Below are 26,795 nucleotides of genomic sequence, written 5' to 3' on the forward strand. Positions count from 1 at the left end.
TCAGATCTGTCACTCCAGTTTCAACTTTGGTGGGGGTGGCTGTTTGAAACCAGCGGTCAAACGCGGGCCTCAGGGTCCCTGGGCATCTTCTCTGTAGCCACCTGGGTAAAGCCAGGCCGGCCAGAGAGCAGTCCCAGACACAAAAGCCACTTCCCACGAGCGGATGTTCTTGTCGGCGTTCTTTACCCTGGAAAATATCGGAGGCAGTGGACACGTCCAACAACAGGGGACGGTAACGTGAACAGTGCTGCCTGCCCCAGACAGAACATCCGGGGACACACAGAGGCGGCTAGAGATGCTAGCACACACCCTCCGAGACCCAGCGATTTGACCTCCCAGAATCCGTCTCAAAGACACCCCCAAGGGAGAGCACACGTGTTTCACGATCATTGTGAAAAGCGGGAATCCGCCTCCCTGTCACCCGGCAGAGACGTGCTTGAACGCCGTTGCACACTTGGAGAGCAAATGGAAACGGATGGGCACGTTCAGAGGACGTAGCGGAGGGTCGGTTTGTGAAGGTGCGTGCGGGGCTTACGGTGGGTGACAAAGGCTGCCGAAGCCAGCGGCCCCAGCCTTCCGGGGAACGCAGCCCCAGCCCGCCCTGGGGGAGGAGGGAGGCCCCCCCTCCCCCCGTGGTGCAGGGCCTGCAGAGCAGCCGGTCCGGGTCCCCAGACATGCAGCTACAGCATTTAAAAATGTATATGAGGGGGGCACCTGGGTGGCTCAGTCGGTTGGGCGTCCGACTTGGGCTTGGGTCATGATTTCGCGGTTCTTGGGTTCGAGCCCTGTGCTGACAGCTCAGAGCCCGGAGCCTGCTTCGGATGCTGTGTCTCCCCCTCCCCTCTCTCTCTCAAAAATAAATAAACATTTAAAAAACGTATATGAGGGGCGCCTGGGAGGCTCAGTTGGTTGAGCATCAGACTCTTAATCTCGACTCAGGTCATGACCTCACAGTTTGTGGGTTTGGGCCCCATTTCGGGCTCTGCACTGACAGCATAGAGCCTGCTTGAGATTCCCTCTCTCTGCCCCTCCCCTGCTCTCTCTCTCTCTCTTTCTCTCTAAATAAATAAATGAGCTTTTAAAAAAAAGTGTAGGAGCGCCTGGGTGACTCAGTCGGTTAAGTGGCCTACTTCGGCTCAGGTCATGATCTCACAGACTGTGAGTTCGAGCCCCGCGTCGGGCTCTGCACTGACAGCTCAGAGCCTGGAGCCTGTTTCAGATTCTGTGTCTCCCTCTTTCTGACCCTCCCTCGTTCATGCTCTGTCTCTCTCTGTCTCAAAAATAAATAAACGTTAAAAAAATTAAAAAAAAAATTAAAATTAAAAAAAGTGTATATGAGTATATCCAGAACTCCTAAATATGATGTATTTTCGTGTCTTTGCTCTCCTCTCTCGGTGGGGGTGGGGGTGAGACTATACAAACGACGTTGTATGAATTTAGGCATATATACATATGTACGTATATTTTATGTATTTGTACATACCTACATATGTTTAAAGTGAAAAATATAACAGCAACACATATGTAGATATGATCTTAGGTTTGTAAATAAGCAAACAAATTTATACAGAGATGGTTTTTGAAATTCACAGTCTGGGGGCACCTGGGTGGCTCAGTCGGTTGAGCGTCCGACTTCGGCTCAGGTCGTGGTCGCACAGCTTGTGAATTCAAGCCCCGCGTCGGGCTCTGTGCTGACAGCTCAGAGCCTGGAGCCTGCTTCGGATTCTGTATCTCCCTCTCTCTCTGCTCCTAACCCACTCGCATTCTGTCTCTGTCTCTCTCAAAAATAAATAGACATTAAAAATAAATAAATAAATAAATAAAATAAAATTCAGTCTGGCCTAGTGAGTAGCAAAAGGTTATCAGTGACAACCCCCAGATATTAGGGTTAAGGGTGATCTTTTCTTCGTCTCTCTCTTCATTACAGTTTTTCACTTCTGAATATTTTGCAATGGCTACGTACTGCTCTTACCACGAGAAAACTAGCTATTTGGCAATAAATACATAAATAAACGTTGCAAGGAAAAGCAGTGTTCACCAGGATTACGAAATAGTGTGGACAGACTCTTACCGACATTCGGTGGATGGGACTAGAAGGCAGGCTGCCTGCGTGTGCTCAGTGTGTGACAGACGCAGACTCAAGCCACCCTGCCTGGGAAAGGAGACGCAGGGTGGCCCTCTGCTGGGAAGGGGCCGCGTCCGCCCTCTGTCTGCACTCAGCTTTTCTTTAAGATTCCTGCACAAAAATGAAGCAAACAGGCTTTAAAAAGAGGGTGGGACGGCTCAGCAGCAAGGAAGGGAGCTGAACTCTGTTTCTGGATAAGAGGAAGGCGTCACCTCGGATCTAGATAGTCCTGTAAGGCAGGACAGAGTCCTCTGTCCCTGTTCCAGAAGGGTAGACCGAGGCCCAGGAGGGCTAACGCTCCTTCCTCGCTCACTGTGTTGCATTGTCTCCCCGCAAGAGCTCTTACGACAAGATGCTCTTATGATCCCCATAGCGTTGAAAAAGACAGAGCGGTTATGCAACTCGCCCAAGGCCGCACAGCCAGAGGCAGGCTTTGAATCCCAGAGCCAGACTCCACCAGCTCCGTGCTTGCCGCCTCCAGGAAGGGCTCGCCCCCCCGGGCCCACGGTTCAGACCTTACTGCTGACCGCCACCGTCCTGCCTGCGCCCGGGCCGTTCCCCTTGCCTGAAATGCCCTCACGTTTCCACTCTGCCCGGGGGGTGGTGGCTGGGCTAAGTGGGCCATGTCCCTTCCCACACACGCTGACTTGCCAACCAGCTTTGGGCCATGCCCCTCACACCCAGCTTCCCAGGCCAGCGGCCGCTTACTCACAGCTGGGTACCGTCTCCGCCTCCCGGCCGGCCAGTATTTCCCCATCCTGCCTCCACTTCCTGGAAAATGAGTGTAATGGTTGGTGACTGGAGGGGCCTGGCCCGGAGTGGCCTTCCTGGCTAGCTGGGCCCCGGGGACATGGTGGGCACAGAGGTAGCCTAGCTCCTCCTCAGCTGCAGGCTCAGGGTCCAAGTGCCTGCCAGTCCTGTCCTCTGCTCTGGCCTGGTCCTGTTTCCCCTCCAGGCAGAACTGAAAGCACGGAGTCGGCCTGTGACCCCAAGGGTTTCCAGGCTGGGACTGGGGTGGGATGGGGTGCGGGGCAGAGGCCGTTGCTTCCAACAGCCTGGACATCCCCACCGCCACCTGGGCTCTCAGAGTTTCATGATTCCCGCTGCTCGGGAGGGCCAAGAGTCCCCGGCAGCCCAGCAGTGAGGCCTGATTCCCACTGGAACAGGGATTCCTATGGGGTTCACAGAGAGACTCAGGGGTCTGTAAACTTAGATGGGAAGAAGACATTACACCTTTCTCCCACCAATCTTTTTTTTTTTTTTTTTTTTTAAATTTTTTTTTTTCAACGTTTTTTATTTATTTTTGGGACAGAGAGAGACAGAGCATGAACGGGGGAGGGGCAGAGAGAGAGGGAGACACAGAATCGGAAACAGGCTCCAGGCTCCGAGCCATCAGCCCAGAGCCCGACGCGGGGCTCGAACTCACGGACCGCGAGATCGTGACCTGGCTGAAGTCGGACGCTTAACCGACTGCGCCACCCAGGCGCCCCTCTCCCACCAATCTTTAACTGATACGTGCAGCCCCCAGCCTCAGCAGGGTTAGCCGGGAGGCAACTTTGCTGTCCATGGAGATCTCAGAGGGAGTCATGTCAGCCAGAGTCAGGGCATCTCAGAGTAACGCTGTCCTCACCTCCAACCTTCCAGGCAGGTGCTGTGATCGTCCCCGCTTTACAGATGAGAAAACCAAGGGTCGGCAGGGCGACATCACTACTCAAGCTTGTGAACTTGAACGCAGGTCCGTCTGACCACTCCTACCCATGCATTCTCTTATTTTTTGACACACTCCAGAGTACGTCCATTTCTCCCTAAATACTTCAACATGCATATCACACAAGGCGTCAGTGTTTCAGACACTTAATTTTACTTCTGCAAATGCAGATGTCCTGCCTCCTTCTTGCCCATCCCCATTTCCACCCTCCAGCCACAGGCTGAGAGACCTGGGCCGGGAACCTGAAGGACCCTCTGAATTCCTCCTAGACCCCCGGTTGCTGGAGGACCCTCTTCCTTGGGGAATCTGAGGACAGAAGCAGAGGTCTTAGCTTGCTGGGGGCTCGTTCCTCTTGAAGCCTTCAGTGCGAGCCCAGGGCCGCCTTTCCGCCGTGGACAACGATGTGCAACTTGTTTCTTTGGATGTCCTGCCAGCTCTGGCGCTGATGTTGAGCCCCTCACCATGGACCGGGTGCTCCCATAGGTAGTGAGCCCTCCGTCACTGGAAGCAGCTAAGCAAAGACTGAAACAAGCTCTGGACAGGGTGGGAAGATGTCACAGAGTAGATGGAAACCTGGGAACGGGGCTTCAAGTGCATCAGGGGTTCTCAGCCTCCGCACAGTTGAGGTTCTGGGCTGGATAACGCTGCTGCGGGGCCTCCCTGCACCCCGAAGGCTGTTTCTCGGTATCCCAGTCTCTGTCCACTAGGTGCCAGTAGCACCTCCCACCCAACCCAAGTGATGGCCCCGCATGCCTGCAGGGATCTCACACCCTGTGGAGAAGCCCTGGGGTACAGGGGATTGAAGGTCCCTTCTGTCCTGAAATCTCAGGATTTATTCTGTTCCTGGGACAACCCCCTCGGTCCTCTCTGTTCACAGTGCTGCAGCCTGTCCGTTGCTATGGAAACTGGGAATTTTCTAGCCTCTCTATCTCCTTGCCCACCTCATGTACACACTTTCAAAGCCTGTGTGCAGAGCCCAGGGGACAGCCCTCAGTCTCCTCTTCTGTCAGATGGGAGCAGCAGTCTTCTGACCTCCCGGGATGGAGTCAGGGAGGATAAGGGAGTGGTGCCGGTAAAGTGTGCAGAGGGCAGTCGACTCCCAGAATCAGGACGAGAGTCTGCGCTGGTGGGAGGGGTGGCGGACCAGAGGAGGGGAGGGGTGCTGACATCCCACCGGAAGTGAGGGGAGGGGGTGAATGTGCAGAGGTGGCAGGCTTGACAGTGTGCTGTCGCTACAGAAAGACCTGCCCTCGGGTCGTCCTTGCCCCTGGGGGCAACAAGCCCCTAGGCGGCTTTAAGCAGGGGTGAGTGACATACTGGGAGGGAGAAGGGGGTGGGAGAGGGGCTAGGAGACAGGCTGGAGGCGGTTACAGCGGTCCTGGAATTAGACAATGAGGGCTGGGCCCAGTGTGATGACCAGAGGAGGGGCTGGGCAGGAGGAACGCTAACAGAGGGAGAAGCAGGTTCTAAAGGAGCATGAAAAGCCAGGGGTGGAGTCAGGGCTCCTGGGAGGTGGAGCCAGGCCTCCTCGGGGCGTGGCCAGGCCTCCTGGGGGTGGAGCCAGGCCTCCTGAGGGTGGAGCTAGGCCTCCTGGGGGTGGGGCCAGGCCTCCTGGGGATGGGGCTGGGCCTCCTGGGGGGGGAGGCCGGCCCCCCGGGGGGGGGGGGGGCAGGTCTCCGGGGGGTGGGGCCAGGCCTCCTGGGGGTGGAGCCATATATCCTGGGAGCCAGGCCTTTGGTTGGAGGAGGGAAACAGAAAAGGTGCTTTCCTTGCCAGCCTTCTGGCTGCCTCCCAGCCTGTTTGTCACAGGCTACCTCTCTGTTTCCATCAGAGCTTTAGCCATCTGGCCGCATAGTACCTTTAGAAGTCATTGCCAAAGTGCGTGCCTGGAATGCTCGGAGACAGCCTGCTTGTCCGTGGGTGGGGGTTCTGGTTACGTCACCTCAGATGATGTCACACATGAAGCACGCACATCTCCGGTAGCGTGGTCTGGGAGGGTCTGGGCGCCCCCGTAGAGTGCAGATCCGTGTGCCATGTGCCACCACTCGGGGGGAGAACAGCAACCTGTAAGGACACGGGCTTGTGTGTGCATCTAGATTTCTGGGATGACCCCAAGAGACTGGTCATACCGTTTGCCTCTGGGGAGGCTGGGTCCTGTGATGGGGCGGAGAAGACCCCCCCCCCCTTCCCGCTTATTGCTGAGCTGGTGGGAACCGCATGTGCGCACTGCAGGGAACAGAACCAGGCTCCGGCACAGCGGATAAGCATGTTCCAGCACAGGACCCGGAGCTGAGCAGATGTGGGTGGGCTGGCTGCAGCCGCAGCTCCACGTTCAACAGCGACCTCATCCAGCTCCTGCCTTCGTGGCTGCAACAGTGGCCACACCACCGGCTGCTGTGGCCTCCACACAGGAAGGAGGGTGGTGCAAAGTGCAGAAGCCACTGAGTGGGAAGGGCTGTTCCAGAAGCCTCTTCCTGACATGCATGTGCAGTCAGCAGTGCTGGGTCCCACAGCCCAACCCCGCTGCAGGGAGGGCTGGACATGGGGGTTTTCAGCAGGGACCTTGGTGCCCTGGATGGACCTGGGGCCCTGGTGGGAAAGACGAAGGAAGGAAGGCATGGAGACAGGATGGGCGCCCTGTGTGCCTCTTGAATTTTGTGCTAGGAAACTCTGTCGCCTGTGTAAAACAAACTCCAGCACTGTGTGAGGACGTGCCAGCTGCCCCCACGGCCCCCAGCTCACGTCTGTCCCGCAGCCTTGGCCTCAGCACAAAGCCCCCCATGGGAGCAGGATGCAGGCATGGTTTGGAGAGAGGAGGCTCGAGGCAGTATGGGCTCCCCCTTCCTGCAGCGGGAGGATGGGGCTATGCCAGGGACAGGTGAGATGGCAGATGGTGGCCGAGGGGGGTGGCGGTCTGCAAGGTAATGAGGTAGCTCATTATCAGGCAATTTTTCTTGGTGGCTGAGAGCCCAGCTCCAGGGTAACTCAGCCCAGGGAGGTGAGGTCTGGACCTGGCCCTCCCTGTCTAGAGAAGGCAGAGCGCTGTCTGCCTGCACAGGGTCCTGCGATGCCCCTCTGTGATGGGCCAGGGCTCCCACATCTGCTACCTAGAGACAGGTGTGCTTCCAAGGCAGATCCTGGGTTCCTCGGCCCAGAGAGGAAGATCTGGTGAATCAGAGTGGCCCAGCCACCTGCCTTTTTAGACAAGCCCCCGGGTGATTCTGATGCAGTCCAGTCCCTGGCTCGACCTGAGAACCATATCCAGAGGTTTACTGAGCGCCCATGGGGGGCCGAACACAGCTCCCTTTATATGCATTAAGTTTTGTCCAGTCGTCGGGATCACCACCCAGGGGGTAACACTGTCATTAGTCCATTTCACAGACAAGGAACTAGAAACCGAGGACATGAAGTCCTCTGGTCAAGGTCCTGCAGCTGTCCAAGAGGAGCGTCTGTTCTGGTGGACCGGCTTGCTCTCAGGAGCAGGCAAAGCCTTGCAAAACCCCGTACCTGTGTTGCCCCGTGAAGTCCCAGCGTTCTGGAGGGCATGTCACGGCTGCTGCTCCGTAACAGAACGGCAGACCGAGGCCTTGGGCTGTGTCCCCGCTGGGAGGTCCAGACCTGCCACACAGTAGGCGCCTGTATTTGTCAGAGACACAGAATTAACATTACGTAACCAATGTAGGTTTATGCATATACACATTATACCCACGTGTACACATATATATACTTATAAATCTTTCCCATATATACTTATATTTTGTGTATTTATATATCTGTGTATAGGCACACACACATGCATGTATATTTAAAAAAATTTTTTTAACGTTAATTTGTTTTTGAGAGGAGAGAGCATGAGCAGGGGAGAGGCAGAGAGAGAGGGAGACACAGAATCCAAAACAGGCTCCAAGCTCCACACTGTCAGCGCAGAGCCTGAGGCAGGGCTCCAACTCATGAACTGCGAGATCATGACCTGAGCCGAAGTTGGATGCTCAACCGACTGAGCCCCCAGGTGCCCTCACACACGTATATATATTTAAGAAGAACTTGGCTCTCACGATTATGGAGGCTGGCATTCCGGAATCTGCAGGGTGGCCTGGCCCAGGCTGGGGGCCCAGAGACAGCTGGTGCTGCAGTTCTGGTGTGTTGTGTGCTGGCACAACTCCGTCTAACTTGGAGGAGGTCAATCTTTTGTTCTAGCTATAGGCCTTCAACTGATCGGATGAGGCCCACCCTCATTATGGAGGGCAACCTTCTTTCCTCACTCCACCGGTTTAAATGCTAGTCTCCTCTAAAAAATATCCAGAATAAGGTTTGACTGAATAAATATCTGGGCGCCATGGCCCAGGCACCTTGACACGTAAAATCAAACATCACAGTGCCCAGTACATATTTGTCGAATGAATAAATGAAGCCCGTGGGGGCCAGGAAGGCCCAATTGTGTTAGGGCAGATTCCTCTTTAACGGGCATCAGCCTGAACATGGAGAAGCCTGCCGTGTCCGAGGCCAGCCCTTGCCCTGCTGGCCATCTCTTGCTGTGGCCTCAGTCCTGGGCTCCATTTTGGTCCCCTGCTGAGGGAGCCAAGTGTAGACCAGGGCCAGCTGGGCACCTGCTCTGCTCTGCGCCGGCAGCTGTGTCCAGCCCTGCAGGGCAGGGTGGTGGCCTCCCCGGGGCAGCCGCCAGCTTTGCCCGCGGTGGGAAGCGTCCGCGCCTGGGCACTTACCACCCCTCTGGGAGACCGTGGGGCCTTGTGTTCCACGCATGGACCGTGAGCCTGCCAGCTCGACCTCTCTCTCCCGTTATGCAACCTGCCACCCGGGAGAGGGTTCCCGGCCGACTCTGCCATCCCCAGGGGGCACATTCAGTGCCCAGGCTACCTGTGGGGAGGCAGTCTCGGGCAGGCGGCTCTGGAGCCCGGCTTCCTGGGTTCAAATCCACACTCTGACACCAGTCGCTGGTCGCTGTGTCCTCAGCTGTCAAGGGAGAGCGCACTGTGTGGCTGTGAGAACCCAGTGGATAAAGCTGCGGGCCCTGGGAGGCTTGACGTGTGGAAAGGCGCCCGGGAGCCAACACCGTCACCGTCATCGCTGCTGTGCCATCTACAGGGGCCAGCCTTCCCTCGGTCCTGCCACGGGCATCGCTGAAGTGAGGCCGTCCCCTCCCACCGTGCTCTCCCCGACAAACACCTCACCTAAGGGCCACATCAGGCCAGCCGTGAGTACGAGTTCTGCCCACCTGCCTGCAGGTGTGGCCTCGGAGAGACTGCGCGAGCCCCATTCTGCTGCTCGCCCGGCTGGACGGGAAGCACGGCCTCTCGGGGAGACTGGTTCCTCATCTGTGACATGGGCGCGATGACAGTGGTTACTCCCTAAGATGGTTTTGAAAACGAAGTAGGACACGGGCTCGCCCTGGAACTTGCACGTCGCAAGGACGCGAAGCACACGCTCAGGGACCATCGACGGGGCGTGCTGACTGCAAGTCCCAGCTCCTACTTGATGGTCCCACTTACTTTCTTACACACCCGCTTAAAGTGTGCCTTCGGGGGTGCCTGGGTGGCTCAGTAGGTTGAGCGTCTGGCTCTTGGTTTCAGCTCAGGTCACGACTCAGCTCTTGGGTTCGAGCCCCACATCCGGCTCTGCGCTGACAGCCAGGAGCCTGCTTGGGAATGTCTCTCTCTCTCTTTCCCTCTTCCTCTGCTCCTCCCCTGCTCGTGTGCTCTCTCTGTCTCTCTGAAAATAAATAAACATTAAAAATAAAGTGTGCATTCAGTGGCGTTTAGCACATTCTTGGGAGTTGTGACAACTGTCACCACTACGTACTTCAGAACTTTTCATCACCCCAGAAAGAAACCCCGTCCCCATCAGCAGGCACTCCCCATTCCCCTCCCCGGCCCCCGGCCACCACGACCCTGCTCTGTGTCTCTGGAGGTGCCCCACCCCCCGGCACAGCTCATGTGGATGGACTCATACAGGATGTGACCAGCATATCCGCGTTAAGTTTTCCAGGCCCCTCCCTGTTGTGGCAGGAGGGTCAGCACTTTGTTCCTTTTTACTGACAAATAACATTCCGTCGTTCCCACACCTTGTCTATCCGTTCTTCAGTTGATGGACACTTGGCTTGTCTCCTTGCATTAACTCTGAAACATATTTTTATCAGCAGACCTTTTATTGAGATACGATGTACTGGCAAAAAGCGTGCATATCCTCCATGTGATGTGTGTTGGCTTCTCAGAACAAACACACTCATGGGACGGCACCCAGATCAAGGAACAGAACATCACCGGCCCCCTGAGCCCCCTTTCCTGTCCCCCTTGACACTGTCCCCCGACCCCCCACGCGTAAGCATCAGTGTGCCCTCCAGCACGGACGGCTGGTTTCTGAGGTTTGCACAAATGAAAGGAGACCGCACGCAGATGCTGTGATATGAGATGCAGCCCTGCCCTGTGCCGTTCTGGCTTGTTCCTGTTCACTGCTGCGTCGTATTCTGTCGTACGGCTAGACCGCATTTACTAATCATCCTGCTGTCGATGCACAGCCAGTGGCTCCAGGTTAAGGCTGTCCCCGTCTGTGTTGCTGTGGATGTCCACCGTCGGGCGCACGTGTTCAGCTTCCACAGAGATGGCTGGTCCCGCAAAGCTGTGTAACGAAAGATTCCAGAAGTGTCTGACAGGTCCAGCAACCCCAGGTCCTTGCCCTCTGTTGACGTCTGCTGTGTTTACAGCTTTACTGAGATACAAGTCACGGACCGCCCAAGTCATCTGTGTCGAATGTGCAGTCTGGTGGCGGCAGTGTTCTCACAGGGCTGTGCGACCATCACCACGGTCAGTTTTAGGGCATTTTCATCACCCTGAAAAGAAACCCTGTGTGGCCTCAGTAACACCCACAAGCCCCCATTCCGCCTGGCCCAGGCAGCCCCTGATGTACCCTCTGTTCCTGCATAAATGCAATCACCCCCGATTGTGTTGTCTTCACTGGACAGAATGTTTCCCCCACGCGTGGCCCGTGTCAGGACTTCATTCCTGTTTTTGGCCGATTGATATTCCAGTGTGTGGACTAAGGTGTGGCTCACGCTTGGCTCATCCACTCAGCAGTCAGTGGTCATTTGGGTTGGTTCCACCTTTTGGCCGCTGTGAGTAATGTTGCTGTGGACATTCTGGTACAAGTCTTTGCGTGGACGCAGGGTTTTCATTTCTAGCCAGGTGGACGCTGGTGGGGAGGGGTGCCGGCCGCAGGGGTGTGGACAGCCCGGGAAGACTGGCGTCTGGGGGGTCAGCAGTGTCTCGAGGCGGCATCCGGCCTAGAGTCAACGGTGGGATTTGTTGCCCGTGGCCACAGCTCTGCCCCCTGAGCTGTTCTGCTTCTCTGGTGTCAGGAGTCTCCCACAAAGGACTGTCGGTGCAAATTCCCCACGCAGGTCCAGAGGCGGGGGGCAGCCTTGGCTAAGTTTGTTGTTTCTAGGGAGCTCCACAGAGGCCTGGCCGGAATGTTGTCCAGCCCTGACTGGCAGTCCCATATGCTCACGTCTCGCCAAAGCCCAGCTTTTGCTTGTCGGGGAAGGTGGGACTGAAACAGCTCCTTGGTATTCAGCCACTCGCAGAAAGTTCTAGAAGTTGCCTTTGCCGTGGAGAAATGCCTTGGAACAGAGGAAGGGGCTCTGGCTGCTGTGACTGCAAAGAACACCGAGGCTGCCGGCGGGCAGGTGCCACTTGGACAGGAGCATGGAGGGGTCCAGACGGGCTCTGGTCAGCGGGGGCCGCGGCTTCGGCATGAAGGCAGTGGGTGCTGGGCAGTGATCACCGCTGTGCCCGCAGAGGAGGCCCTCGTCCTCGCCTGAGCTCTGTGCCTCTTGTTCAAACAGGGCACAGAGTCTGGTGGAAACCAGGCTCTGCTCAGTGGCAGGGGTTGGACTCTGCCCCCAATTCCCTAGTGGCCTTGGCCAGGTCACTGGCCGTCCTGGTCTCAGTTTACCCATCAGCAGGAGCACGGGGTCACCCCGGTGACGTTCTGGGCTCTCCCAGCTCTCGGGAAGCGGGCCCAGGTACACGGTGTCTTTGGACAGCAACCCTCCCGGTCGGCTCACGGGGCCTGTGGCCTTCCCAGAGGCCGCGTGGAATGTGTTTATACTCTGGAGCCGAGGAATGCCCGGTCCCTGGAAGCTGGCCGCCCTGGCCAGTGCACGTGTCCGCTGGGGACCTCCCGGCTTCCGTGGAGCCCTTGGGCCTCCCAGTGGCAGGAGGGAGAAGGGACAGCTCCCAGGAAGCCCCAGACATTTCCATCTCAACCAAGTCAGGAACTTGCCCAAAGCAGTGAGATTCTGTTTCCTCGGTTTCGTCTAAGTAGCTTTTTGTTCAACAACCTACACTCGGTGTGCATTTGGTCAATTCACTCGCTCATTGACGCCGTGAAAATGTTGGAGTCTAAGCTCAGAAACTGTGGCTGCAGAGGCAGCGGGGACTAGTTTGTCACCTGCCCGCTGGGGTGGCCGAGTTGGGCCAGGCCTGCACCGCACCCTTGTGTGGCCTCCACGGAGTCCTCGAGAGGCCGGTATCCTTCTCTCCCCTACGAAGGAGGAAATGCCAGGGGCAGAGTGGCCAGGCTGTGGACCCAGGACTGACTGCCCCCCAGGACCTCTCTTTGCTCCACACTGCCCGTCCCCCAGACCCAACCAGGACGTGATCCTCACCTGCCTGTGCTCTGACCCCGGCCCAAGCCACGGCGGTGTTATGGGGACCCCTGTGTGCTCTGGAAAAGCTGGGAGGGGTCTGTTCTGCCCAGAGGAGAGTGGGGAAGGCAGCACCGAGCAGGCCACCACCTTGTGGACCATCCTGCAGATGGCCAGATGTGGCCTGGTGACTTGGAGAGGTCATCTGCACCGTGGCCGTGATGCTGGGCATTTAGCTCCATTTAAAGAGGTCACGTTGGGCCGCTAACTTTGTAGATGGGAGGGGGCCGGGGGACTCGGGTCTTGGGGCTGGTGATACTGAGATAGTTTAGCGGTGAGGACAACAGCACCACTCACCATTGGCGGGACCCGCATGTCCCGACGGCACCAGGGCTCTGACCCGAGTAGCTCCTGGGTAGGGACTTGAGGAGAACCCCAGCATTTGGAGCCCAAACCCACCAAAACCTCCGCTGCCTTGTGAGAGTGGCGGGTAGGTGGCTGTGTGGGCGTCCGTGGCTGCTGCGGTGTGCGCCCACGGACTTGGTGGCTCAGAACCACACAGCTCGTTCTCTGGCAGGCTGGAAGTCGGAAGTCAGGGGTGGCCTCGCTGGTCCAAGTGCCTGCAGGACTGGCTTCTCCTGGCGGCTCCAGGGGGACTGTTTCCTTGTATCTTCCAGCTGCCGAGGTGTCCGCACTGCTCGCCTCGTGGCCCCGGACCACATGGCCTCTGCTCTCCCTGCGTCCCCACCATGCTGCCGTCTGCCTCTCCTGCAGTCAGACCCCCTTTGGCCTCCCTTTTATAAGGCTCACCTCCCACATCCGGATCCTCAGTCCCTTGGGCACACGTCCTTTGCCCTGCGAGGTCACATAGCCACAGTGCAGGGACTGGGACGTGGGCGTGGTGCCAGGCTATTATCCAGCCGACCACAGTGACATAATGAACCCCAGGAGGAAATGCGGCTCTATACTGTTCCTTTCCACTGACAGAGACTGCAGGTGGCCAGAGAAGGATCTGGAAACACGAGTCATGGCCTGTTCTTCCTGTCGTGTAGGGTGAGCCCCAGAGCAGGCGCCCCTCTCTCAGGGCACCAGTGAGCCAGAAGTGACCCCAAGGTGAGGCCCCAGGGAGGCTGGGGATCCCAACGGCAGGAGCCCTTGCTCGCACCCAGTTTATAAGCACCCCCTTCCTCGACCTCGCTTGTCCCCGATGGGCCTCCTGGGCTGCCGGAGCCTTCGTCCCAGTCCCAGGGCTGGCTGCGGGCGAGTTCCTGACACCGAAAGGCATCTGCAAAATGGGTGCAGCTGTGCACTTCTTGGCAGGCGGGAGGGCGTGGGACACAAAGTCAGAGAGCCGGGCGTCCTCTGGAAGGACCCCACAGCCTCCGTGACCCCTGTTAGCCTCCCCTCCTTCACAAAGGCACCTTTCCTGGCAAGGGACAATAACGTGCTTCTTGCTCTCAGCCTGGACTTGCTCAGGGGACTTCACAGCCAAGGCCACCAAAGGAAAACCCCCTGCTGGTTCTCCTCGGACTCGAGTCCTCACGGCGGGCTACGGGGGGCAGCTCGTCCCTCAGGGAGAGGCCTTGGCACAGAAGCTGTCCAGTGACAGAGACAGACCCACTGGGGACACAGAGCCCCCGGGGTGGTGGCTGTGGCTTGCAGGCATCTGAACACCGTCCACGCTGCAGCCAGTGCGGCTGTGTCTCTCTGGGGCCGCATCCCCACCTGGGACGGGATCTTTTCTTACTGGGCGGACGCGCTGCCTTGTGGGTGGGGCAGGCCCGCTCAGCCCCGGGGGCGGGATTACTGGCGACCAGAAGGACCGTGGTTCAGAGGAGGATGGGTGAAGTGGGGTCAGAGGATGGCACGGGAAGTTGGGTGCAGATCATTTCTTGGGGCGAGACCCACAGTGGGGACCGGGAGGGTCCCACTGGGCCCGGGATGCAAACTCAGGCCCCCTTGAGGCCACATTAATTGCCAAGTTCAAGGTTTCTATGATTTGCACTCTGAAATCTCTGTCTCCAGTATTTCCCTACCGACCCCTGAGCATCCTTGTCGTGGCCTCTAACCTCTGACCTCTTCGGCTTCCCATCAGTACTGGTAACAACCACCACACTGAGTGGTTGAGGGACTGCCTCGTCCCACGGCCATCTGCTGCCTCGTGCCGGAAGCAGGCCTTGGTGTGGCCCTGCCCCCCCTCTCCAGCCTGTGGCCTGCGCCCCGGTTCCCGTCTGCCTCTTCTCCCGGGAAGAAGCCAGGTCCACCTGATTATCTACGGCTCTCGGGGGCACCGATGGCCCGGGAGATCCCAGTTTGGGTGAACACTGTGGTCTCTATCCACTCAGGCTTAGACGCTGGAGCCATCACGGGGGAGAGGCACTGAGTGGGCCATTTGGCTGACCTGTCCTAGCTAGCGCCCCTAAGGCCTGGTAGATTGCCCGATGCAGTGGGTGCTGCTTCCCCTGGGGGCCGAGTGGGAAGTCTCTGGAAGGAGCTGTTTGTCACAGTGATCAGCCCACCTGCACTTGGGGGGCTATAGTTAAAGTCACCTGGTCCCTGCCAGTGTGGACAGCACATCGAGTGGAGAGATGTCCTCAGAAAGAAGAGCTGCTCACACAGAGAAGGACCAGCAGCCCTCCTTTCTTCCGTCCGCTTCCTCCTACCTGCTCTCAACTCAATTCCCTGCTGCCCCCAGCGGGCCTGACTTATTAATTACCTCTGCCTCCCTCCAGAGCCGCCGCTCCAGTGCTCAGAAGCACTCCGCTACCTGCCATCATCCCCTGCTTTAATGCCAGTGGCCCCCGGGTATTCACACGTCAGCCACTGGGCTGTGCCCCCTGACCCCTGGTCAGGTTGGCTCGCTGCAACTCTCCCCAGAGGCAGGGACGGTTCACCAACCAGGCTTGGAGGACTTAGTAACGGGCCCAGGCGCATGCCACTGTTTAAGCTCCGAGGCAGGATTCAAACCACAGCAGGGTCTAATGCTCACGCCCGTGGCTGTGGGGTCTTTTTTTCACTGATGGTTGGAGCAGCTGGATGGAGGTGGACACTTCTGTTTCTCTAAGTTTACAGTTGTTGTTTTTTTTTTTTAAACAGTGTATTTATTTTTGAGAGACAGAGCATGAGCAGGAGGAGGGCAGAGAGAGAGGGAGACACAGAATCCGAAGCAGGCTCCGGGCTCCGAGCTGGCAGCACAGAGCCCGACGCGGGGGCTCGGACCCACGCACTGTGAGATCGTGACCCGAGCCGAGGTCGGAGACTTGACCGACTGAGCCACCCGGGTGCCCCTGTTTCTCTAAGTTTAGATGAGCTATATCGGGGTTGGCAAACTACGGCCCAGAGGTCAAATCGCGCTACTGCCAGGTTTGTGAATAAAGTTTTATTGGAACACAGCCACGCCTGTTCATTTACTTCCCGCTGCTTTGGTTCTGCGACCCTGGAGCCCAGCAGGTGCAGCAGAGACCGTGTGTCTGCAAAACCGAAAATATTTACTGCCTGGCCCTTCGTAGGAAAAGTTGGCTAAGCCCCGAGCTGCACATTTTGCAGGACAAAGAAAGAGGGAAAGGAGCTTTTCCCTCCTGAACCTGAGTTACTTAGTGGCTTCTTCTTGAACTGGCTCAGAGAAGGATTCCCTCTTTTTCTGGAAGGCAGATGGTATTTGATTGTCCCAAGCGTGGTGGGCACATGAGTGGCCACTGTGCACTTCACTCCACTTTTTATATGAAAATTTCCGAACTAAAAAAATAAATAATAATACATGTAAAACATATCAGGCTAAAAATAGTCACCTAACAATTATGTCATTGTAGGTCAGTCTTTCAATTATTTTACTTTGAACCAGCCAGCTCATTTGGAAAACGCACCTTCTTCTGAAACGACCTCCAAAGAGGCTAGACACGGGCCCTCACGGGGGTAACAGGAGGGAAGCGATGAAAAAGGACACGAGCAATTGACAGGGATTTAGCAAATCTTCCTGTAGGGAGGACCTCCCAAGGGTAGGTGTCACAGTGAATAAGCCTTCCAGAGATCTTTCAAAAGGAATATGTAAGCGCTTAGGTTGTGAAGACTGAGCAGCGAAACCCACAAGTCAACTTGGGAGAGCCCCGCCCCGATACACTGTCGGGGGAGACATGTGTCCTGGCAAAGCGATTATCAACAGCATCTGGGATGGATCCCAACCTCACACCTGGAGGTGAGAACGAGACGGCATCTTGGGAAACCGAGGATGACGGCTCAGGAAGCGGCTCTTGACGAAGACGCCGATGTCGACCACACGTGCAATGAATCTGAATAAAACTGACTCACAAACTGTGAGTGGACCAAGCGTTACCTCTAAGTTAACGTGTTGAGTTAGAGCTGGTCAAGGACCGCATGGAGCCCTTGAGACGTTCACGTGGGTTCGTCCTTTTCTCAGATTAGTCGTAGTCGGGTGTTTGGTGGGTGGCCTTCAGAGGCCCAGGGCCCTTCATGCAGTGGGCCCACTGTCCCCTGGGGTCCAGACAGCAGATGGTCTACAGGCTGGGAAAGCTGGACGTGGGAGGTTTCTGAGGCCAGGCCTGGAGCCACGCACGACCTGACTGCCCGATTTCCACCGGGCAAACTGTTGAGTGCCCGTGCTACCTGCCAGGGAGGCTGGGAAATGGGGTCAGCCTGTGTCCCCAGGAGTAAGAGGGAACCGTGCACTGGACAATTCGCCAGCCTCCAACACGTGTTCTATGCGATCTCACTAAGGATTCTAAAACTGCCTTCCTGAGGGGTGCCCACGTGGCTCAGTTGAGCATCCGACTTCGGCTCAGGTCATGATCTCTTGGTTGGTGAATCTCAGCCCCGCGTCAGGCTCTGAGCTGTCAGCTTGGAACCCGGAGCCTGATTCGGATCCTCTGTTCCCCCTTCTCTCAAATAGAAACATTAAAAAATGTTTTAAAATAAAAAAATAAAAATGCACTTCTAATTTAATTAAGATTTTATAAGCATTCCTGTGACTACTTCATGGACATCCAAAACATTTGTATATTCATGTTGGCCCAAGACCATTTTGGAGGGTCCCATACTAGGCATTTCCCCGGATTTGAGGCTCCCTTATATCCAGGCACAGGTGTGATTTCTTGATTGGGAAAGAGGTCTGCCCTAGGTGAGGTGGAAAGGGCAAGCTGACGAACGAGAGGTTCCTGTGGCTGCCCGCTGGCTCTTGCCCTCCCTCGACGTCCCAGGGGACCTGCTCAGGGGGCTCGTGGTGGGACTGCACCCGTGCGCACTCGCGGTCTGACCAGCGAAGACATGGGAGGCAGGCAGATGGCATGTTTCCACGAGACAAACACACGCCGATATGCACGCGAGAAGGTCTGTAAGGAGACACCGCAGAGGGGAATAGTGGCGATCCCTGGGAACAGAAACGGTAAGTCTCTATTTGGTCAAGGTGTGATTGAGCGCACACACGTGGAAAAGCACGCAAGTTGTAAGTCAGACAAGCACAGACGCGCAGCCTCCCTGCTGGGCCACCACCCCAGCTTCTGGCGCCGCGGGTAGTTTCACCTGTTTGAACTTGGGTGCGGATCATGGAGCCTTAGCGCGTCTGGCTTCCTGCTCGGGTCGGCCGCCGCTGTGTGCATGATCAGGGCGGCTCATTTCCTCCCTGGGCAGTGCAGTCGGGAGGTTTTACGTTCTTCATCATGCTTATCTATATTTTCCCATTTTTCTACAATGCATATACATTACATAATGAAACACATTTTTAAAAATCAAAGCAGGGGGGAAAGGCAAATTGGTTTCAAGGAGAATTCAAACGACAACAAAAACGACACTGTCCTGGGGCTTCTGGTTCAGGAACAGCTTCAAAACATATAATTTCTGGCCAAGGCCAGCCTGTCTGGCGGCCAAATGGGGGGAGCGCGGGCAGCTGTCACCACAGGCGACGTCCTCCTCCGGTCCCATGACCCGACCCTGGCAGGCAGAGGAGGCCTGAAGCCAGGAAGGAGGCTGCCTCGCTCCTCCGCCCGGCTAAATATACGCGCCAGAGGCCCCGCTCCCAGCCTTCAGGTCTCTCCTGGCCTTTTTCTTTCCCACCCAAGCATGCGGCGAGGAGAGAAGGGGACCCACCCTCCAGAAGAATGAGCGGCCAGGCGGGAGCCGCCGCGGGGAGTGGGCACGGCTCCGTGTGCCGTGGGCAGAGGCTCACCTGAGAGTGACAGAGCTCATCCTGACGGCCGTCGTCAGAGAAAGGACGAAGCTCGTGCGGGCCAGACGTGGTCCTGCAGTCTGGCGGACACGTGGGGTCCGCCTCTCCTCTGGGACCGCCGGGCTCCGGGAGGGTCTGGACCCATACCCGTCTCTTAGGGCTGTGTCAACTGTCTCCCTGGAGTCCTTCCTCTCGGTTGTCGAGTGAGCATACGCACCGGATACACTCCGGGATTTCTTACTCGTCTGGGCTGCAAAGAAGCCAGAAAAAAGGAAAGATCATCACTGACGTATAGCTCAGAAGGGAAAAATAGATTTATGTCTTCAAATACGTGCCCCAGGGGTTCAGAATGTGGGTTCCAGAGTCAGGCTGTCTGCTCTTGTGTCCTGGTCCCACATCTACCAGCTGTGTGGCTTGAGGAAAACCACTTTGCCTCTCCGAGCCTCAGTTTCCCCATCTGCAAAATGGGGAATAATGGTAAGACTTACCTTAAAGAGTTGTGCAGATTAAATGCGCTAATAAATGTAAGGCCCTGAGGATGATGTTGGGCCTGGGATAGATGCTCAATAGTATTGTGAGGTGTGCAAGCACATACACATATGCACAGTTCACTTATGCACACACATACACATACACACACAGTTCACTCATGCATATGCACACACACATGCACACTTCACTCATGCACACACACTTATACACACACTTCACTCATGCACACACACATACACACAGTTCACTCTTTTTGCACACACACATACACACACAGTTCACTCATGCACACACATACACATTTCACTCATGCACACACATATACACACAGTTCACTCATGCACATGCACACACACATACACACACGCACAGTTCGCTCATACACACATGGTTTACTCATGCACACGCACACACATGCACAGTTCATTCATGCACACACACATACACATACATTCACACTTCACTCATGCACATGCACACACACACACGCACAGTTCATTCATGCACACGCACACACCAACATAATATACTCACCTACACACCCATGTATACGCATGTATACACACATGCACACAACACACACCAACACATATACTCACATACCCACGTATACACACACGTATGTACAGATGCATGTGCACGCACCCACACATACAAAGACATGCAAACACACAGTCTACAATACACGTACACGTGTCTGCATATACACGTACAAGCACACACATGTACATCCTGACACATGCGTGTGCACATGTGTACACAGGAGCGTTCTCTACAATCAGGACCAGGGCCACCAGGACGCGGGGTGATCCCCTCTAGGTGTAAGCTTGCACTGTGGGACCCTGAGTGCGGGCGCCTCTTGGCCTGTGCCCCCTTGGTGCCTTGCTCGCCTCCCCTGGCCCCAGCCCGACCTGCGTCTTCCAGAGGTGATGCAGCAGCTTGCAGCCCCACAGAACCAGAACGTGGCTGTGCCGGGAGCAGCAGCCTTGGGAAGGCCTCTTGGTTCCGGTTAGTTAATCCTGGGTGAGTCCGGGTGATTAGTCATTCCTCATAATGGCGAGGCTAGTCCTCAGCTGGACCAGAGGGCACAGCTTCCCGTCTTAGACTGGGTTCCGGAAGCACACCCCGAGTTCGTTCTAGCCACGGTGGTGGGAGGACGTGGCGGAGGCCCTCCACCCTGTCGCCCGCTCTCTGAGGGCCGCCCCTGTGCGGACACCCCAGCGTTTCAGCCTCCCCGGTGCCGCACCAAGCGTGCACCACACCTGCCGGGCGGCCCTGCTCCCGGATTCTCGGGCTTCCCGGCAGCAGCTTTGGTGGCCCGGCGGCTCACGCCCGCGCTCCATTCTCACATTTGCAGCTGCTCGCTGGGTGTCTTCGTGCACCAGGCCTGGGCGCGGGGTGAGCAAGCCCCTCCCTGCTCACCTGGGGCTCGCAGCCCCCTGTCCAGACCTTGCCCCAAAGTCACGTGGAAAGTGACCCCTGGACAACGTGCAGTCATGAAAGCACTGCGCTCTGAGGGCACAAGGGGGGCCGGTGGGCGGGGGCGGGTGTCCTCGAAAGCAAACAGACCCAGTGAGTCCACACCCAGGCGTCTCCCCGGGAGAACCGAAGCCACAGGTCCACACGGAAATCTGTGCGTCGTGGTCACAGCGGCGTTATTCCTAATAGTCGCAACGTGCAAACAACCAGATGTCCGTCCGCCGAGGAACGGGTAAACAAAGGTGGCCTACCCGAACAGCGCCATGTCCCTCTGACACAGGCCGCAACGCGGACGCACTGGGAAACGTCTTCCGGAGGGAAGAAGCCAGCCATAGAAGGTCACACAGAGCAGGATTCCTCTTAAACGAAACGTCCAAAGACGCAAATGTGTAGACAGAAAGTAGAGTCATGGTTGCCAGGGGCTAGAGACGGGGCGGGTTTCCTTTGGGTGATGGAATGTTCTGGAATTGCATTGTGGTGACAGTTACAACGGCTCTGTGCATGTGCTAAATGCCACTGGATTGTTCACTTTAAACAGTTAATTTGATGTTATGTGAATTTTATCTCGATAAAAAAGGAAAGAAAAAACAGCATTAGCAGCGGGTAGGAGGCAGCACAGTTCCATATGGAGCCCAGAGAAGGCCCGGGTGGGACATAGCAGGGACCGTCCCTGCTCCGGAGCACCTCCCTGCCCCACCCTACCACCTTCCACCCATGGCAGCCACAGGCCAGCCCTCCTCAGGGGCTGGCCCCAAGCGCCTCCTGTCATCTTACTAATACAGTGAGGCTCTCTGCTAAGCGCTGGCCCTGCTCTTGGACCTCAATTCTCTCACCGTCCTGGAGACAGGATTGATTATTGAGCCCACTCTCCAGATGAGGGGAGTGAGCCCGGAGGCAGCGTGGTGGGAGGAGGTTGGAAACCCAGGTCTGGGGGCGCCTGGGTGGCTCAGTCGGTTGAGCATCTGACTCCAGCTCAGGTCATGATCTCACGGTCCGTGGGTTCGAGCCCCGCGTCGGGCTCTGTGCTGACAGCTCAGGGCCTGGAGCCTGCTTTGGATTCTGTGTCTCCCTCTCTCTCTGCCCCTCCCCGTCTCGCGCTCTGTCTCTCTCAGCCTCTCAAAAATAAAGAAAACGAATTAAAAAAAATTAAACAAAAAAGAAACCCAGGTCTGTCTGATTCCAAAATCTCTTGCCATGGGGAAAAATTCTAAAACGCTTTTTGTGGCAAGGATTGCTGGATTCTGTGATACTGGGAAGGAAGCTCAGCCAGGTGACTGAGCTGCAGGTCTGAGTTTATTCCGTGGCGATATAGTCCCTGGAGGGCAGACGGTGGGCTGGAGGGCAGTGGCTGAACAAACAGGACCGGGAGGGGGCGTTTGCCGTGGGTGCTCACACAGACGTGCTCCTGGGGTCGGTTGTCCCGGGTACGGCTCAGCAGGCTGGGTCAGGGGGCCGCACTGGTGACTCCTGGGTCATCACACTCTGACACCAGGACAGTATGAGGAAGACATACCTGGAGACTGCTGGTGGTGGGGCCAGGTGGATGCCAGAATCCGCCCATGTCCTACACCCCGCCCCCGAGTGTGCGAGTCAGCCGTTGCCTCGTAACAAACACTCCCAAACTCAGGGACTTAAAACAACACACATGCATTAGCTCATGGTTTTGGTGGGTCAGGAATCCGGGAGCTGCCTGGTGTTTCTGGCTCCCGGCGTCTCCCTTGGCGGTGGTCAGGAGGTCACGTGGGGCTGTAACTTGGGCACAAGGGTCCACTTCCCAGCTAACCGTCGTTGTTGGCAGGCCTCAGGTCCTCGCTGGCTCTTCACTGAGGCCTTTACTCCTTGCTATGTGTCTCCACAGGGCAGTTCCCAACATGACAGCTGGCTTCCCAGAGTGAGTGATGGTGGGGGGGGGGGGGGGGGAAGGGGGGGGGGGGGGGGGGGGGGGGAAAAGGGGGGGGGGGGGGGGGGGGGGGGAAGGGGGGGGGGAGATAGAGGAGGAGAGAGAGTGCTTCGACTCTAACTTCGATCCCCTCAAAAAACACTCAAAGCACGTAAGAACAAAATTAGCATTTGTTCGATCTGGGTACACAGGCGTCTGGTACGTGCTGAGCTCTTCGTAATTTGGGTCTGGGGTGCGTGTTGACAACGGAGCCGCTCTGGGGGTGCTCTGGAGAGGTGGGTTGAATTCACCCCCACAGTTGCTGATGCGCCGAGACTCCCAGGGGTCATCACGCTCCCCGTGCGTCATATGTGCACGTGGGTGTGCGTGTGACCGAGTGTCTCGCAACCGGAGGCAGGCGTGCCCACGTGCGCTGGCATCTGATTCCATCTAAGACTCTGCGCTGCTGGTGGCCGTCGAGCCCTATCCCCTCTCCCTGTGCCCCACGTCCCGCCCCGGCTGCTCCTCTCCTGGGGGAAGAGCCCCCACCCTCCAGCCGCAGGAAGGCCCCAGGCCCGTCTCCTTCCCTTGCTCTTTACAGCCCTTTTGCAGCAATTAGGGGGCTGCCTGGCTCTCCCCAGAAAGCCCCATCACAGGAGTGACAACCTGTTCCGCCCTCTGAGCGTGTGTGTGCCTCATCACTCTTGACGTCCAAACCCAACTTTGGCGGGGGTCCCCCCTGTCCTTCCAGCGTGGCCACAGCACAGCGACCCCTGGGAAGTTCTCACCTCCAGATTCTGGAAGGCTGGGGCCAGGTGAATCGGGAATCTGGCCATGTGTTAGCATATTGGTGCTTTTGTCTCCTGGAGCAGGAGGGCTCCACCCCACCCTGAGTTAGCATTCTCAGGGGGCGAGGAGCCCTCCGTCTGGCCTCCCTCCCCACCCCACCTGCTGGTCTTTCCTGGGGCTGACCCTCAGCATCTCGGTGGGAGAGAAAAGTGGAAGAGGAGGGGCCCCCGCCGACACGGACAGACGCCAGCGCCCCCCACCCCGGGGCCTCTCCCCCATGTTAGCCCCTCACCGGCGTGTGGCTCTGAGAAGCATACCATGAGGCACACCAGCGCTCTTATGCTGGAAAGAAGAAACAGGAGCCCTGGCTCCCTAAAGTCCCCAGAGCTTCGTCCAGAATTTCTCCGCTGTCAGAGGGACAGAGGGACACAGAGCACCCGGCACCTGTTGGTAGCAATATGTGCGAAATATGTGATTGCATACAAATATACCAGTTTTGCGTGTTCCGAGGAAGGGGGTGGGGGGGACTGTAAAAACAACCCTGAATTTGTTCTTGGGATTAACACCGAACTGCGTGAAACGGCCCTTCGGGAGCACAAAAATGGCCCAAATCGGCAATTTCGTGTGGCCAACACTCTTTTTGTGCCCTCCGCCCAACTTGTACCAGGATTCAAGTTATCTGCTTGTTAGTCCGTTTGCCTCTGGCCTCCCCCGGCCCCAGTGCGAGGAACGGGCGCTTGCAGCCTGGTGGGGTAGAAGGGAAACGGCATCTACTCCTGTGTCTCCTCTCCGGTTGGTTCCCCGTTGCCGGGGTTTGCGGCCGAGAGAGCCGGCTTCCGCGCTGCACGGCCGCTCCCGTCCAGACGGGGTCTCCCTCGGCCCGCCATCCTCTCCGGACCTGCTAGCTGCTGCCGGAAGCCTGTAGGCCCCGCCGCGTGCGGGGCTGGACGCCCGCCGCCTGGCCTTGGTGCAGAGAGCTGGTCTCTCCCATCCTCTCGGGGTGGATTAGATTCGCCGAAATTGGCTGCATAAACAGCCCGGCTGGACCGGCGGCTAATGGCAGAGGTTCAGGCCCCTTGGGGCTGGCGGGAGCTTGCCAAGAACCAGCCTTCTCTAGCCCCCCACGGCGACATTAACACCCTGCCTGGGGCTGTGGTCTGTGGGGCCCCAGGGGCACCAGGCTTCCTGCAGGAGGACGGTGGCAGAGAGCCCATGTGCGCCCCGGCGACCCCTACAGCTGAGAGGGTGCCCCTGGACCAGCGCATCAGAAATGCAGAGTGCCAGGCCCCGCCCAGTCCTGCTGAACCAGTGCCGCCGTTTAACAAGAGTCCAGGTGACTCTGGTGCTGTGGAGGGTTGAGCAGCGCCGTGACAAAGGGGACCGTCCGACGACAGCAGCAGGTTTGCAAAATGCCTTTCACCTGGCCCTTGTACGTTTCCGAATCTATTCAACAGAAGCGAGCGGAGGGCACACGTGGACACGTTTGATCTGGCGGCACAGCTCTTACTGTGGGTGTCCCATTCACAGCAACCTGGGCAGTGGCTCTCCGGGGCCCACGAACGTTGAGGAGGCCGGAGTCGTCCACCTAGGACAGGGCAGGGTTAGCAATCTGGGTCAGACAGTCGGCAGACCATTCTCCACCCCCAAGCCCCCCAGCAGCCCCACTGTGTGAGCCGTGTTATCTATGCCCGAGGGCAGGACGGTGCGTCTCCAGTGCTGGGGGTTGGCCGGGGGGATGCACTCTGTCTATAGAACTGGGGGTCCTACTGTCCAGTTTGGGGGACCCGCAAGGACACGCGAACACCCTTCCATACAGGCCTGCAGCCTATGCATTCTTTCCTTCTCCCCTTACAAAGTCCCAGAACTTTAGGGGCTTATGTGGCTTCCCAGGGGAAGGAGGGCCTGTTCTGCCAGCCGAGGCCCTTGCTGTTGTGGCTGCCCCTGGAGTTGCTGGTTTCCACGACCAGCGAAGCCCCTGTCTGAGGCAACACAGGCCAGCATCACTATCGGCAGCCTAGGGCATTCTGGAACATGACGCTTGAGACCAGAGGGGTCGGGAATCATTACTGCAGCTAATGCTGCTGAAGCTAACAGCAGCTCCGTGGTAAAGGGGTTTCCAGCACTTCTCACAGGTGCCAGAGGGCGCATGTGGCCACACAGACAGGTGCAACCACCTTCCCCACCGTAGGCTCCCGGGAACCGTGGGCACAGACAGCCTAGCATCGGTGATACGCTGGGCGCGCAGTCAGCCGGCCCTCCTGCCCCCTGTCAGGATGCCTTCCAGAGCTCCAAAGAGGAGACAGCCCGCCCTGACTCCCCGGGACCATCCCTGCCCCGTTCGTGCCCACGATGAGGGAGCTTTAGAGGCAGTGTAGACTCTGGGACCAGACACCTGGGCTCAGATCCTGGCCCCCGCCGCTTAGCGGCTGTGTGATCCTGGGCAAATGGCTTTACCTCTCTGCGCCTCAACCTCCTCCTCTGTAAAATGGGTCCTGAGAGGATCCTTAGCTCACGCAGGTGCCGTGTGGATTAAATGAGCTGGTATATGAAAAGCACTGAGAACATATGAGCACGAGGTAAGCCGAGGCCTCAAAAGCACAATATAAACAACACACACGTGTAAACGTTTGCTGTTAACGGCCACAGACGGACACCAGCAGCTATTAAGCTGGGCTGTAGAAGACAATTTAATGAGACAGGGAAATGTCCGGGACTTACTGCTACCTGAAGAAAAAGCGAAGGTCAAAACAGCCTTTTCCACGTGACGCTGAGTTTGTAAAGTAGATGCGTGTTCACCGCGCACCGAAGGAAACAACTTGAAGGAAATAAATCGTTATCCGTGTGACTGCTGGGCCCTGGGGGAGTGGTTCTCGTTTCTTGGGTGTGGTTTTCCACACTCCCTAGAACGTGGGTAGTGAGTGTGACGGCTAACACAGGGACCAAGCACCTTGTTAACATCTGTTCTGCAGAAAAGATGCTATAGTTCAAGGGTCCCCAGCCCTTTCCACAAGGGAGCCTTGTCTCGTGCCCCCAAAGCCGAGGCCCCGCGGCAGGGCGAAGTGAGGTTGGGACAGCCAGCTCAGCGAGCACGGAGGCTCTGCGCCTCCCACGCTGGGGTGTCTGCTTCCTTTTCCGGGGGCCCTCCCACGTGGGGTTGTGCACAGTTCCGGAGTAATGCCTCTCCATAGACGGAGGGATTGTCGCCACCTGCCGCCAGGTCAACGCCAAGGCTCCCTTACAGTTGTGTGCCCTTGACTCCTTGCTACCCAAGTCGGGGGCTCCTCGACGGACACGACTCCTTACTACCCCAGTCGGGGGGCTTCTTGATGGACACGACTCCTTACTACCCAGACCTAACTGCCATTTGTCGTCAGGGCGTGTGGAGCCTCGAGTGTGATCGCTTTCTGGCCACGTGGACCCAGACCACGCCTGCTCTGCTCTCTGTATCCCTGACCCTAGCCTTCGGCTTCTCGAATGCATGTTGAGTGG

General features: G+C 57.2%; 1 non-coding gene across 1 annotated transcript; it reads left to right on the forward strand.

Moving 5' to 3' along the window:
* Positions 1 to 21,573: 21,573 nt before the first annotated feature.
* On the forward strand, positions 21,574 to 21,658 carry TRNAW-CCA (transfer RNA tryptophan (anticodon CCA)). The gene has a single exon. It is a non-coding gene; the product is annotated as a tRNA-Trp (tRNA).
* The last annotated feature ends 5,137 nt before the right edge of the window (positions 21,659 to 26,795 follow it).

This window comes from Panthera uncia (genome assembly GCF_023721935.1).
Source record: "Panthera uncia isolate 11264 chromosome E2 unlocalized genomic scaffold, Puncia_PCG_1.0 HiC_scaffold_20, whole genome shotgun sequence".
NCBI classification, from domain to species: domain Eukaryota; kingdom Metazoa; phylum Chordata; class Mammalia; order Carnivora; family Felidae; genus Panthera; species Panthera uncia.